Source organism: Aquarana catesbeiana, linkage group LG06 (assembly GCF_042186555.1).
Source record: "Aquarana catesbeiana isolate 2022-GZ linkage group LG06, ASM4218655v1, whole genome shotgun sequence".
NCBI classification, from domain to species: Eukaryota; Metazoa; Chordata; class Amphibia; order Anura; family Ranidae; genus Aquarana; species Aquarana catesbeiana.
In genome coordinates this window covers 80269355-80283163 of record NC_133329.1, presented here as the reverse complement: position 1 = coordinate 80283163, position 13809 = coordinate 80269355, and the positions used below count along the sequence as shown (strand labels likewise).

General features: G+C 42.8%; 1 long non-coding RNA gene across 1 annotated transcript; it reads right to left on the bottom strand.

Moving 5' to 3' along the window:
* Positions 1–1474: 1474 nt before the first annotated feature.
* On the bottom strand, positions 1475–13539 carry LOC141148664 (uncharacterized). Its single transcript, XR_012245239.1, has 3 exons — positions 13433–13539; positions 2438–2534; positions 1475–1519 (listed from the first exon to the last, which is right to left on the bottom strand). It is a non-coding gene; the product is annotated as an uncharacterized lncRNA (long non-coding RNA).
* Positions 13540–13809: the final 270 nt, after the last annotated feature.

The following is a 13809-nucleotide window of genomic DNA, read 5'->3' as shown; positions in this document are numbered from 1 at the left end:
CTCGCGGGAGACAGACAGGAAGGCAGCGATCACCCCCCCCCGTGGGAGACGGACAGGAAGGCGGCGATCACCCCCCCCCCCCTTTGCAGGAGACGAGCAGGAAGGCGTCGATCACCCCTCCTCACGGGAGATGGACGGGAAGGTGGCGATCACCCCCCCCACGGGAGACGGACAGGAAGGCGGCGATCACCCCCCCTCACGGGAGACGGACAGGAAGGCAGCGATCACCCCCCCTCATGGGAGACGGACAGGAAGGCAGCGATCACCCCCCCTCATGGGAGATGGACGGGAAGGTGGCGATTACCCCTCCTCATGGGACACGGACAGGAAAGTGGCGATCACCCCCCCTAACGGGAGATGGACAGGAAGGCAGCGATCACCCCACCTCACGGGAGACGGATGGGAAGGTGGCGATCATCCCCCCTCGCGGGACACGGACAGGAAAGTGGCGATCACCCCCCATCACGGGAGACGGACAGGAAGGCAGCGATCATCCCCCCTCGCGGGACACGGACAGGAAAGTGGCGATCACCCCCCCTCACGGGAGACGGACAGGAAGGCAGCGATCACCCCTCCTCATGGGAGAAGGACAGGAAGGTGGCGATCATCCCCCCTCATGGGACACGGACAGGAAAGTGGCGATCACCCCCCCTAACGGGAGATGGACAGGAAGGCAGCGATCACCCCTCCTCACGGGAGACGGACGGGAAGGTGGCGATCATCCCCCCTCGCGGGACACGGACAGGAAAGTGGCGATCACCCCCCCTCACGGGAGACGGACAGGAAGGCAGCGATCACCCCTCCTCATGGGAGAAGGACAGGAAGGTGGCGATCAGAGGCCTCCTTACCTTAGGAGGCAGATGACAAGGATCCAGAGTAGGGCTGCTGCTCCTTGCTCCAGCTACTCCTTGCTCCGGGGGCCGTTGCTTCTCCACCCCCAAGCCGAACAGTAAGTGGGTCCTGAGACCCAATTAGTTAGTGAGTCTTAAGACTCACTGGCCAATCGGGTCTCAGGATCTGCTTCTTGATTGGCTGGGAGGAGAATGAGGAAGACAATAGCGAATAATATTAATTCACTATTGTCACACAACTGGGTGGGCTCAGGGCACAGTGCTCTGCGCCCCGATCCCACCCATTTTTGAAGCCAATTAGAGCCTCAGGCTGTAATCATGTGCTTCCAAAAAAAAAACCCCATTGAAATCCATGCGTCCGGCGCCCTGCATGTAGATCAGGTGCCGGGTGCATGGATTAGGGGATAGATGAACCGCCACTGCACATGACCAGAGTGATGAATGATTGCCTGTAAATAAAAGATATCTTCAAAGATTCTTACCAATGAATGTAAAAAAAACGGCGAAGGCGGCGATGTCCCAATCTGATTGGAAGAACTGTTTGCTGGTGATGCGTCCCAGGATATCATTCCATTGGTTTTGCAGCTGCTGCCCAATGTTTGCCGTAGTGTTAGACATGATTGGGAGGGGTGAAGGAGGTTAGCGGTCACCTCTGACGGATCTCTTCCCTAGATGAGAGAACGATAAGAAAACCACGTCATGTCCACATTTCAGGGATTGTTTCAGCTGCCGAAGGATTTGTAATTTTTTGATGGTGACCCAGGCAGGTCCTCGATCTTCAATGCACTGCGAGAACACACCCCCTGCCTGCTGATTGGGCAACAAAAGAACAGCAGCGGACTGATGAGTCACCTCTCAGCTCATTCTGCTCTCCCTTCCAATCGGCTTGTTTCCGTGTCAAATGTGCACTGTAACACAACCTGATTGGCTCCTAGTGTTGCCCCTCCCTCTTCCTGTATGAGTGATACTAGATAACAGTAGATATGTGCAATTTGTTTTGACAAATTCGTTAATTTCTGAATTTTCAAATTTCTGAATTTTCGAATTTCCAAATTTCGGAAATTCGGAATTTGGGAAATTTCGGAATTTCGGTAATTTGGAATTTTAGTAATTCGAAAATCCTGAATTTCTGAATTTCAGAAATCGGAAAATTCGAAAATTTCAGAAATTCGAAATTTCAGAAATTCGAAATTTTGGAAATTCGAAAATTCGGAAAATCGAAATTGGAAATTGGAAATTTGGAAATTCAAAAATTAGAATTTTCCAATTTCTAATTTTCTAATTTTCAAATTTTTGAATTTCCGAAAAAAGCAAAAAAATTTGTGAAACAAAAACGAAAACAAACAAATTTTTTGTCAGTGCACATGTCTAGATAACAGGCTAATATCCAGACAGATTCCGGTACTTATACTAGCTGCATTACAGAAAATATATAACAAATACATAACTGCATTTTATATCTGTTTGGAGTTGAAGCTAAACTCTGGCAGAGATATGATAGACACAAATTAACACGTCTCTGCATTCATTACTACATCAATCGACATGTTACTAAAATACAAGCAGTTTGAGTATTTGAACTTTACCTGGTATCCTCCTCCTGCTGTCCCCTGTACAGCAGAGCTCAGACTGGGAGAGGGATAAGCAGCACAAGGAGCCAAGCAGTGCGAAAATCAAGCTGATCTAAGAGACGAGCAGAGCGATGGAGAGTTTAGCTCTTGAATCTGCTGCGTCTTCTTTTACTGCCCAATCACAGGATGGAGAGGGACAGACATTCACAAAGCCATCACAAATAATCCCCACACTGGGGGAGATTTACTAAAACTAATGCATACAGGATCTGTTGCAGCTCTGCATGGCAACCAATCAGTTTCTAGCACCCCATTGCCGGCAATAGAACCGTTCAATTTGCCTCGACTCATATCGCAAGTGACTTTGAAAAAAAATTCCAGTGCTGCGTTTTTCTGATTTCGTTGTGACTCGCATAGACTTCTGTCGCGAACAAATCAGAGGTGCAAATCGCACTGATCTGCGGTTTTGAAAAGCTGATCATTTTAATCACCCCTGCCAGTGTTCAAGCGGAACTTCAGTCATTTATTTCATCTATTAAATCTTCTGCCCTTGTCATTTTAACTTCGGATAGTAAAACATTTTTTTTCCTGCCAGTAAAATCCCTTATACAGCCCACTTCCTGTTTTTTTTTCTGGTCATTAGCCTAGGCTTATGACATCATGCACAGCTCTCTCTCTCATGAGAGTTTGCCAGGAAGGGAGGGGGGATGAGTCATAAGAGGGCTAATAAGAGCTGCAGAGCTGGAGGTGTGCCTCTGTGTGTCTATGTAAATCCAGAAAGTGAACAGGCAGCAGCTTCAGCTGCCCACAGTTAAAATGGCTGCAGCCAGACTCAGTGGAGGGAGATTTCTGCAGCACAATTTGGCAAGTACAGAATCACAGTATATATAAAATAATATGCAAAGTGGTTGGAGGGAAGCTTCAGAATGGCAAAAGATGTTTTTATTACAAATGATGTGAGCAGACTGCAGTTCCTCTTTAGGCGGCTTGTCTCATCCATGTTAAACTGATACATTCTGCTGGAGAGTTTGCGCTTGTGAAACACAACAGACTTACTGGCTGGATCACCAGATGAAAAAAAGGAGAATAAAGCCTAAAGAGGAAAAACGAATGCAGCCATCCCATTTAAGAATCAGTAAGCTGCAATAGAATAAATGTTTGGTTTTAATAACTGCTTCAACTGCATCAGAAAAAAGTCAGGTCGCAAAAGACTGGGCGGAGCGGTGTAAATCTTAGGACTGGATGGACATGAAGCCTTTTGGCAGGTAAAGCCGCTCCCTTGTTATGTGTTTCCGATTTGTGTATTAAGCTGGAGTTCCTCTTTAATCACATACAGCGAAGTCTCAAAATTAATTTACATTTTTTTCAGGAACTATAAATTTGGACAAAAATTATTATTTTTTATTATTAAATTATTATAATAATTTATATAAATTATTATTATTATTTTTTATTATTAAATTATTATAATAATTTATATAAATTATTATTATTATTATTTTTTTTATTAGAATAATTTATATAAATTATTATTATTTTTTATTATAATAATTTATATAAATTATTTTTTTATTATAATAATTTATATAAATTATAATTATTATTATAATTTATATAAATTATTATTATTATTATTATTATTATAATTATTTATTATTATTATTATTAGTATTATTATTATTATTTTTTTTTTTTTTTATGTTCCTGTAGTTGCATGTTCTGACCAGCAGAGGGCGCATGAAATGAAATGTTCATATCCCCGTCCTTCACTGGAGGGAGGACAAAGTCAGTTTGCTGTGAACATTTCCTCCTGAATAAACCAACAGACCGCACCTAGTCCTGGCAGGACCTTCCGTCTTCTCAATATGACTTCCATAGGAATCCTCAGACTCTCCCCGGGAATATGATTACCAGGATTCTATGATCGGCAGAGAGCCGAGGGTCAGCCAAGCATGGGTCGGCTTCGGGGGGGACGCTGCCAATGACCATGTTACAAGAAGATACAGCAGAGAAGAAGAGAAGTCACAACTCATTTTTGGATAGAGCGGGAAAGGGTTAGAACCCCTGTCTGCGTTTTTATTGTTATTTTTTTAAAAAAAAGCGTAACCAGCTCATCCAAAAACTAAGAAAATTCAATTTACTGTCATTTCAACAGAGACCAACGTTTTGGGAACACAAGGGACCCACACAGGTACATTGAAACTTGCTCCTGGGTCAAGAAAGCAGTAGTCACTCCGCAGAGGTCCAACATGCCCTTTTTGCTAAGTCAAAGCTAGAGATCTCTTGTCATAAAGGGGCAAGAGCTCTACTGATTCTTGTAGAGCTAAAGGTCTGATTCAGTAGGAGGTGTGTTGGACCTCTGCAGAGAGACCACTGCTTCCCCACAGAGAGCAAGAGTCCATCTCTGTATCATACTGGCTGGGGACAAGCTTTTCTGTCTTCTATGGAAGCCGTGGTCTCTTCGCAGAGGTCCAACATGCCATTTGCTGTGTCAGATTTATAGCTCATCAATCATCAAGGAGCATGAGCTCTACTTATTGCAGAGCTAACTGTCTGACTCAGTAGAAGGTGTGTTGGACCTCTGCAGAGAGACCACTGCTTTCCCACAGACAGAGTCCATTTCTGTATCGTACTGGTAAGGGACAAGCTTTTCTGTCATCTGTGGAAGCCGTGGTCTCTTCGCAGAGATCCAACATGCCCTTTCACTGAGTCAGAGCTAGAGTTCTCAAATCATCAGGGAGCATGAGATTTCCTGATTGCAGCGCTATAGGTCAGATTTATTAGGGGGTGTTTGGAACCACTGCAGAGAGACCACTGCTTACTCATAGACCACTTCTTAGTAGCACGCAGGCAGCATGATACAGAAATAGAACCATTTTCTCTGTGTGGAAGCAGTGATCTCTCCGCAAAGGTCCAGCATTCTCCTTGCTGTGTCAGATCTGAGCTTTTCTAATCACAGAGCTAAAATGTCTGACTCAGTAGGAGGTGTATTGGACCTCTGCAAAGAGACCACTGCTTCCCCACAGAGAGCAAGAGTCCATCTCTGTATCATAACGGCAAGGGACAAGCTTTTCTGTCTTCTGTGGAAGCCGTGGTCTCTTTGCAGAGGTCCATCATGCCCTTTACTGTGTCAGATTTATAGCTCATCAATCATCAAGGAGCATGAGCTCTACTGATTGCAGAGCTAAATGTCTGACTCAATAGAAGGTGAGTTGGACCTCTGCAGAGAGACCACTGCTTTCTCAGGGACAGCTTCTTCATAGCATGCTGGCAGCATGATACAGAGCTGGAATCATGTTCTCTGTGTGGAAGCAGTGAACTCTCTGCAGAGGTCCAACATTCCCCTTGCCGTGTCAGATCTGAGCTTTTTTTATTGCAGAGCTACAGTAAATGTCTTACTTAGTAGGAGGTGTGTTGGACCTCTGCAGAGAAACCACTGCTTCGCCACAGAGAGCAAGAGTCCATCTCTGTATCATACTGGCAAGGGACAAGCTTTTCTGTCATCTGTGGAAGCCGTGGTCTCTTCGCAGAGGTCCAACATGCCCTTTCGCTGAGTCAGAGGTAGAGTTCTCAAATCATCAGGGAGCATGAGATTTCCTGATTGCAGCGCTATAGGTCAGATTTATTAGGGGGTGTTTGGAACCACTGCAGAGAGACCACTGCTAACTCAGAGACCGCTTCTCAGTAGCACGCAGGCAGCATGATACAGAAATAGAACCATGTTCTCTGTGTGGAAGCAGTGAGCTCTCCGCAAAGGTCCAACATTCTCCTTGCTGTGTCAGATCTGAGCTTTTCTAATTACAGAGCTAAAATGTCTGACTCGGTAGGAGGTGTGTTAGACCTCTGCAAAGAGACCACTGCTTCGCCACAGAGAGAAAGAGTCCATCTCTGTCTCATACTGGCTGGGGACAAGCTTTTCTGTCATCTGTGGAACCCGTGGTCTCTTCACAGTGGTCCACTATGCCCTTTGCTGTGTCAGGTCTATAGCGCTCCAATCTTTAAGGAGCATGAGTTCTACCAATTGCAGAGCCAAATATCTAACCCAGTAGGTGTGTTGGACCTCTGCAGAGAGACCACTGCTTCCCCACAAAGAGCAAAAGTCGATTTCTGTATCATACTGGCAGGGGACAAGCTTTTCTGTTATCAGTCTGTGCTGCACTGACCCCAGTTGGGGCAAAAAAAGTCCAAGACCCGAGTTCGGTTGCTCCGTTTAGGAGGGCGCCATGTAAATCCAAGGAAAGAAAGTAGCCGGAACTCAAAGAAGGAGGAAAATGAAGTTAACTACAAAAGGGACACAAGGGATTCACTTGCTCAAAGTAGTGAAAACAGAACGCTGGATATATTCCAAGCACATCAAAAGGTGTTCAATGATTTACAGCTCAGAAAAGCAACCGCAGAGTATAAAAGCCAGTCCCCTGCCAGCATGGTACAGAGGTGGAACCTTGCTCTCTGTGTAAAAGCTGTGGCCTCATCGCAGAGGTCCGCCATACACTTTGCTGAGTCAGAGTTAGAACTCTCCAAGCCTCAGGGAGCGTGAACTTTGCTGATTGTAGAGATAAAGGTCTGACTCAGCAGGGGGTGTCCTGAACTTCTGCAGAGAGACCACTGCTTCCACACAGAAAGCAATGGTTCATGCTGGCAGGGAACAGGCTTTTATATTATCAGTCTCCAACTGTGCTAAAAAAAAAAGTCCAAAGGGTGCTCAGGTTAAATGTCAGACTCAGTGGGAGGTAAGGTATGCTGAAGATAGAGAATCTCTACATTAATGAATGATTAAAGTGGTGTTCCGGACGAAATGATACTTTTTAAATAAAAATACCCCTATAATACACAAGCTTAATGTATTCTAGTAAAGTTAGTCTGTAAACGAAGGTCTGTTTTCTTAGTTTATAGCAGTAGTTTGTTATTTTATAAACTTACAGCAGGCCGTGGCCATCTTAAGTGTGGGCATCTAAAGCCAGACTGTATTTCATCCTGCAGATCTCGCACATGCTCAGTGCAGCACAAGCAGTGTAATAGGTTTCAGGTCAGGTTTCCGTAGCAACGGCAGTGTCAGAGGAAGTTGCTGCCCCTTCCCAGAAGGCAATGCAAACAGGAAATGATGCGATGGGCCACGGCCAGGGAGGAGGAAGTGAAAAATGAATACAGCAGATATACAGTAGGTGCTGAGAAATAAAAAAAATAAAAAAAACAATTCGTTTACAGTGCACAGTTTAGTGAGGGATGCTGAAGAGTTGTAAAAGTGGGTGGAACTCCACACTTTAAAGTGGAGTTCCACCCACTTTTACAACTCTTCAGCATCCCTCACTAAACTGCGCACTATAAACGAATTGGATATTTAAAAAAAAATTTTCTCAGCACTTACTGTATATCTGCTGTATTCATTTTTCACTTCCTCCTCCCTGGCCGCGGCCCATCGCATCATTTCCTGTTTGCAATGCCTTCTGGGAAGGGGCGGCAACTTCCTCTGAAACTGCCGTTGCTATGGAAACCCGACCTGAAACCTATTACACTGCTTGTGCTGCACTGAGCATGTGCGAGATCTGCAAGGATGAGATCCAGGAAGAAATACAGTCTGGCTTCAGATGCCCACACTTAAGATGGCCACGGCCTGCTGTAAGTTTATAAAATAACAAACTACTGCTATAAACTAACAAAACAGACCTTAGTTTACAGACTAACTTTACTAGAATACAATAAGCTTGTGTATTATAGGGGTATTTTTATTTAAAAAGTATCATTTCGGCCGGAACACCACTTTAAGCTTCAAGGGGCGGAGCGAAACGCGTTGGTGGCGAGCGTATCATGCTGGCAGGGGCCCCCCCACCGCCTGAGTGTGAACACGCCCCCTACACTGAAAGCGGAGAAGGGCTTTAAGGGCCGGTTCACGCTAGTCTGACATGCACTCTGACTTTTAGAGCCAAAATCAATGAGTTTCCAATGAGAGCCGTCTCAACTGGTTCGACTTTGGAAATGGTTCCTGCTCTACTTTTGTCAGACTTCTGTGAATTGAATGACGACATGTGCAATTTGTTTCATTCCAAATTCGTTTTTTTAGCGAATTTCGACAAATTTGTTAATACGGAAACATCTGAATTAACAAAAACTCGGATTTTTCAGAATATTCCTAAATTCGAATATTCGAAAAATTATACGTTCGAAAATTCATAAATTCGAAATTCCAAAAATTTGAAAGTCTGAAAAACCTTGGATTACGAGCATAATCCGTTCCAGGAAAATGCTTGTAATCCAAAGCACTCGCATATCAAAGCCAGTTTCCCCATAGAAGTCAATGGCAACGAAGATAATTTGTTCTGCATTGACTTCTAATACATGCAATACCACATGTGGCCAGTGGTGGGGGGGGGGAGCTCGGCTGAACTCGGAAACACTCGGGAACAGAGTATTTCCGAGTGTTTCTGAGTATTTCCGAGTCATTCCGATCATGTCCGAATGGCTCCGAACCTTTCCGAGTGTTCCCGGCTCCCCCCGCACCTTTGGCCAAATGGGGTACTGCACCGCCCATTAGCTTGAATTCTGCTCGTTTTGCGAGACAACACTCGCAAACCGAGTCAGAATTAAAAAAAAAAAAAAGTTGCTCGTCTTTCAAAACGCTCGTCAACCGCGTTACTCGTAAACCAAGGTTCCACTGTATTGGAATTTCCTTTCAAATTTGGCTGTTAGTCAACGTAACAAATACAAATTTATCCAAAATAACGAATGCCGCATCTAAACGAATGGAACGTAACGCATTAATAATAATAAACGCTTTGTTATTATTATTTGTTATTAATTCGTTCCGTTCCATTTGTTTAGATGCGGCATTCGTTATTTCAGATAAATTTGTACTCGTTACGTTCACTAACAGCCAAATTTGAAAGGAAATTCCAATACCTATAATTTAATAGTTATTATTAGTTAGTTCATTATTATATCGAATTCTCGGATTTCGTTCTTTCGAATTTTCGGATTTTCTTTCTTATTTTTGGATTTTTGGATTTTCGGATTTACAAATTTACGAATTTTATAATTTACGAATTTTAGAATTTTATAATTTACAAATTTTATAATTTACGAATTTACGAATTTTTTAATTTTTTAAATTTACGAATTTTAAAATTTAGGAATTGCGATCATAAAGAATGACCCGAAAAACGAAGAAAAAAAAAAAACGAATAAAACGAAAACAAAAACAAACTAATTTTTCTGCAGTGCACATGTCTCATTGAATGTAAGTCGCATCCATCATCATCTTAACCACTTGCCGGGGGAAACAATGTTACCTTACGTCGCTTTGCCCTGTGGCCACTAGGGGCGCGCGCGCCCCCTGCTAGCCCCCGGAGCCGATGCGAGTGCCCGGCGGTCGTGATGACCGGCGAACTCCTGCGATCGCTCCTGACACGGCGTGAACCGGGATCTGTGTGTAAACACACAGATCCCAGTTCTCTGAAGGGAGAAGAGACAGATTGTGTGTTCATACAAAGTATGAACAGTGATCTGTCATCTCCCCTAGCAAGTCCCCTCCCCCCTTCAGTTAGAACAGGTAGCAGGGAACACACTTAACCCCTTGATCGCCCCCTAGTGTTAACCCCTTCACTGCCAGTAACATTTTTTCAATAATCAGTGCATTTTTATAGCATTGATCGCTGTATAAATGCTGATGGTCCCAAAAATGTGTCAAAAGTGTCCGATGTGTCCGCCATAATGTCACAGTCTCGATAAAAATCGCAGATCGCCGCCATTACTAGTAAAAAAAAAAATATAATAAAACTGCCATAAATCTATCCCCTATTTTGTAAACGCTATAAGTTTTGCGCAAACCAATCAATATACGCTTATTGCGATTTTTATTACCAAAAATATGTAGAAGAATACATATTGGCCTAAAATGAGGAAAAAATTAGCTTGTAAAAAAAAAAAAAAAAAAAAAAAAAATTGGGGATATTTATTATAGCAAAAAGTAAAAAATATTGCGTTTTTTTCAAAATTGTCGCTCTTTTTTTTTTTACAGCGCAAAAAAAAAAAAAAACGCAGAGATGATCAAATACCACCAAAAGAAAGCTCTATTTGTGGGGAAAAAAAAGGACGTCAATTTTGTTTGGGTACAGTGTCGCACGACCGCGCAATTGTCAGTTAAAGCGACGCAGTGCCGAATCGCAAGAAATGGCCTGGTATTTCAGCAGGCAAATCTTCCGGGGCTGAAGTGGTTAACTGATCTCACTTGTGCTCTGAGATCAAGTGTATGCAATGTTAGCAATGTAAAATCCCCTAAAAAAAATGGCGTTGGGTCGATAAAATTCATACCAGGCCCCCTTTTTTTTTTTGGCGTGGAGTTTACCCTTAAAATCCATACCAGACCGCACTTTTTTTTCTTACATTTTGGCGTAGGGTTACCACTCAAGAACCATATCGGACCCAAAGAGACTTTTTTTTTTTTTTTTTGATAAATTTGGTGTGGGGTTTTATCCATTCCAGAGCCAAAGGATTTGTTTTGATTGGTCAAAGTACAAAAGTACGCAATCCTCTCAAAGTTGGATCGAATTTGGATCCCATTCATTGAAGTCGCATGGAAGTCGGACCTGAAGTCGCAGGGCAAAATGTTGGATCGGAAGTCGTTCGATTTCCGCGTTCAGATCAGCGTGAACATAGCTTAAAACTATTTAGAAGGAAGATCTAAGCGAACCCGAAGTTGTGTTTTTATGCCTGGTCACGGATTGCTCCTTTAATAGCTAACAACAGTAACATAGAAATTGCAGAATGAGGAAAACATAGCAACGGGTGGCTGTCATTTGATATTTTATCACCCGCTGTAAATTCCCGGAACTCACATCACACACCTAAAAAAAAAAAAGATCCAAGTGAAGGAAATTCTTCACTTTATGGCGGCCATACAACTAGAAGAAAAATCGTTCGGAATTTGTTCATTTCTAACCTCCGTTTGTTTTTCATTCAATGAATGAGTGTTAATAGAGAATCGTTTTAGACTTTAGAAAACCCCAAAAAAATAAAAAGGTTAGAACATTTTTGTTGAACGAATGGGGTTCTACATCATTCTCATCTAGCACTGAAATGGTTCAGAAAACTTTTTAAAAAGAAGGAATTTTTATTCAATTAGGGGCGAGGGAGGAGCCAGGAGGAAAAAGGCTGTACCATTGGCTGAAGGAGTGCCGTCGCACAGGACTGGTCTCGGGAAGCCGGTGTTCTGCCGAGAAAGTTCCCCTCGGCCGATAAGGACCCCCCCTCTACTGCGCAGGCGCAGCGCTTGCGCAGTAGGAGCCGGCGGAAATAGCTGAAGCCGAATAGACTAGAAATCAGCTGTTCACGGCGCCTGTAAGAGGGCCCCTCGCTGGCTCTCTACGCTTCGGGCACGGCCTCGCTTCACTCGCCACTTTTTTATTCTCCCTCTAGGTCCACTTGGATGGTGGGGCTTGAACCTGGACCGAGGGCGCAGGCGCCGTGTACAGCTGATTGAAGTTTTTCAGCTTCGGCTCTTTTCGTCGGCTCCTAGTCGTTCGTACTGCGCAAGTGCTGCGCCTGCGCAGTACAGGGGGGTCCTTATCTCAGCAAGACACCGGGCAAGAGCATTGCTGTGCAAACAACACTGGAGGGGAGGAGTGCATGTAGACAGGAAGTGGCTGAAACCAACTGCAGGAGATCAGCAGCACTAAGATAGGAGAAAAGGTTACAATGTCGTTTATGAAAAAATATGTTAGTTACAGTACTTTTGATACACAGTGCTTGTTCAGGATATATAGCATTATAGCCAGTTAAACATCATGTGGTTAGGGTTTAAGATCTAATTTTTATCACTTAAATATTCCCCAGCAAACCAGCTAAAACTTCAAATCAGACAGCGAGAGCAAGGGTGACCGATTGAAACTTCTTCAGTATCCACATCTATAGAAGCCATGGATTCCCTACACTGCACCGGCCAGCAAACCTGGAACAGCTGCATGCTATTCTACTTTGCATGTCTGATGTGCGATCGAGAAAACCAAAATGATCAATGAAGGCAATGACAGGGTCGATCAATCACTTGGGCTTTTCAGCGCCTAAAATGACTTTGCTCAGAAAGGTTTGTGATAGGTCTGCTGTTAACCCCTACATGGCCGAATGATCCCATGCAGCCCTTCAATCTGTTTATGGACACCTGTCCCTACCATCCGTAGAACCCAAGACGATAAAAGTAGAGTTAAAGTTAGTAAGTTAAAGTCTCTTTATCAATAGATTGGAATTCTTATCAATAGATCTGAATGTATCAATAGATCTGAATTATTATCAACAGATCTGAATTTATCAATAGATCCAAATTCTAATCAATAGACCTGAATTCATCAATAGATCTGAATTCTTAGCAATAGATCTGAATTCATTAATTGATCTGAATTATTAGCAATAGATCTGAATTTATATATAGATCTGATTTCTAATCAATAGATCTGAATTTAACAATAGATCGGAATTGATCAATGGATCTGAACTTAATCAACAGATCTGAATACTTATTAAAAGATCTGAATTTATCAATAGATCTAAATTCTAATCAGTAGATCTGAATACTTATTGATAGATCTAAATTTATAAATAGATCTGAATACTTATCAATAGATCTGAATTCTAATCAGTAGATCTGAATACTTATTGATGGATCAGAATTTATCAATAGATCCAAATTTATCAATAGATCTGGATTCTAATCAGTAGATCTGAATACTTATTGATAGATCTGAATTGATCAATAGATCCGAATTCTAATCAACAGATCTGAATACTTATTAAAAGATCTGAATTTATCAATAGATCTAAATTTATCAATAGAGCGGAATACTTATTAATAGATCTGAATTCTTTTCAATCTATCTGAATTGATCAAGAGATCTAAATTTATCAATAGATCTGAATTCTAATCAGTAGATCTGAATACTTATTGATAGATCTAAATTTATAAATAGATCTGAATACTTATCAATAGATCTGAATTGATCAACAGCTTGGAGTTGTAATCGTTACCTGTTGTTACGTAGTTTGAGGCTCTCTGTGTCTTCCTGCTTCCTGTACTATAAGGAGGAGTGAGCTCAGCCGCAGGTGGAGGAACTGGATGGGCGAGGAGGAGGAGGAGGAGGAGGTAGGGACGTGTACAGGTGACAACAGGAACTCGCACTCCTTTGCTGGGATTTGCATACATTGTTTGCTCTCCTGTTCAGGTCACTGGCCAAGCATCTCTTAAAGTGACACTAAACAATATCCTTATTCTCCAACTATAATCCACACACACTGGTGGTGGTGGGGGGGGGGGGGGTTGATTTACTAAAACTGGAGGGTGCAAAATCTGGTGCAGCTCTGCATAGAAACCAATCAACTTCCAGGTTTTATTGTCCAAGCCTTAT